Source organism: Limulus polyphemus, unplaced genomic scaffold, assembly GCF_000517525.1.
Source record: "Limulus polyphemus unplaced genomic scaffold, Limulus_polyphemus-2.1.2 Scaffold11895, whole genome shotgun sequence".
Lineage (NCBI taxonomy): Eukaryota > Metazoa > Arthropoda > Merostomata > Xiphosura > Limulidae > Limulus > Limulus polyphemus.
This window is the reverse complement of record NW_013677505.1, coordinates 11,976-13,756: the sequence shown is the minus strand read 5'-3', so window position 1 is coordinate 13,756 and position 1,781 is coordinate 11,976. Positions and strand designations below refer to the sequence as shown.

The 1,781-nt window shown below is 37.4% G+C and overlaps 1 long non-coding RNA gene across 1 annotated transcript; it reads left to right on the top strand.

The window, feature by feature from the left end:
* The first annotated feature begins 739 nt into the window (after window positions 1-739).
* Window positions 740-1,350, top strand: LOC111083885. The gene is made up of 2 exons (XR_002609293.1): window positions 740-819; window positions 1,040-1,350. It is a non-coding gene; the product is annotated as an uncharacterized LOC111083885 (long non-coding RNA).
* Window positions 1,351-1,781: the final 431 nt, after the last annotated feature.

Here is a 1,781-nt window from a genome sequence, read left to right as displayed (position 1 = left end):
ACTCTGATCACACAACTCTGATCATCTAACTGTGATCACCTAACTGTGATCACCCAACTCTGATCACCTAACTCTGATCACTTAACTCTGGTCACCCAACTCTGATCACTTAACTCTGATCATCTAACTGTGATCACCCAACTCCGATCACCTAACTCTGATCACCCAACTCTGATCCCTTAACTCTGATCACCCAACTCTGATCATCTAACTCTGATCACCTAACTCTGATCACCTAACTCTGATCACCCAACTCTGATCACCGAACTCCAATATATCTTCATCTTCTTTGTACCTCTTCAACTGACCCGATCATCAAATCACTTGATACAAAACTATTTTAGCCAATAGAACAGAAGAATGAATTAACGTAGCGATTTTGTATAAAACCATTCGACTTAATAGAGAAGATTGTTTCGTAATCCACAAATGTCTGTCTGTTCTCTAGTTAAAGAGTAAATGTAGACTAAGAACATTCTTTGTGTTCTTAGTGAACTCCGGTATTTTGTAATAAAATATACGTGAACTAGGGTGCTGTTCAAACTGTCAGTAATTAAATAACGCTATAATTTATAGAAACAAAGGAACGTGAGCGATCGTAGAGGCTTCCACGCTATTGTTTCATTTCGTATTCGTCTACTTAATAAGCAGACTCAAAAGTTTAGGCGTGTCACCTTTTCTGTGTAGCAGACCTTATGCAAGTTCCTGTCTGTTGATTTTCTTAGGTAAATATACACGAGTCAGACACGTGTGTGAAAGAGTAGCACGTTATCAATTCTGTCGGTTTTAACTGAGAACACTTTGTCTCTATAGTAAAATGTATTTTCAAGTTTTTTTATATGTTTTAACATTAACACCCCATATTAAGTCTTCAATAAACAGCTTTCGTGATTAGATGTATATTATCAGACATTCACTTCCCAGCCAATCGTTTTTGTTGTTATACAGTTTGCAAGAATAATGTTACTATATATCTTATGTCTACGTTTCCTTCCTTATTATTGACAGACTTATATTGACATTTTTTTGTTTATTCCAGACTTGGATCCAATTTTTGGGCCCCCTAGGAGAACCATCCAAGGATCTAATTCTGGGCCTTAAGAGAACCATCCAAGGATCTAATCCTGGGCCCTAGGAGAACCATCCAAGTTAGGACCTCACGATCATCCTGAGTTTTTCGTTACCAAGACGATGGGGAGTGTCTTGGGCGGGGAATGCGCATGCGGTCTTCGACCCACATCCTTCCTCCATGTCAGTGTTTTTAGGACATGATAAAAAGGCCAGTTTCACGTGTGTTATGTCACGTTGCTGTAATGTAGAACCGTAATAAACAGTAAAGGTCAGGCGTTATTTGATCACAGTATCCTAGTACTAGGTCATCCTATTTATGTAACATTATTCCCAAAATTCCAAGGAATATATCCACGAGTTACATATACATCAGACGTAATTTAAAGAATCTGAGTATATCCACGAGTTACATATACATCAGACGTAATTTAAAGAATGTGGGTATATCCACGAGTTACATATACATCAGACGTAATTTAAAGAATGTGGGTAAATCCACGAGTTACATATACATCAGACGTAATTCAAAGAATCTGAGTAAATCCACCAGTTACATATACATCAGACGTAATTCGGAGAATGTGAGTATATCCACGAGTTACATATACATCAGACGTAATTTAAAGAATGTGGGTAAATCCACGAGTTACATATACATCAGACGTAATTTAAAGAATGTGGGTAAATCCACGAGTTACATATACATCAGA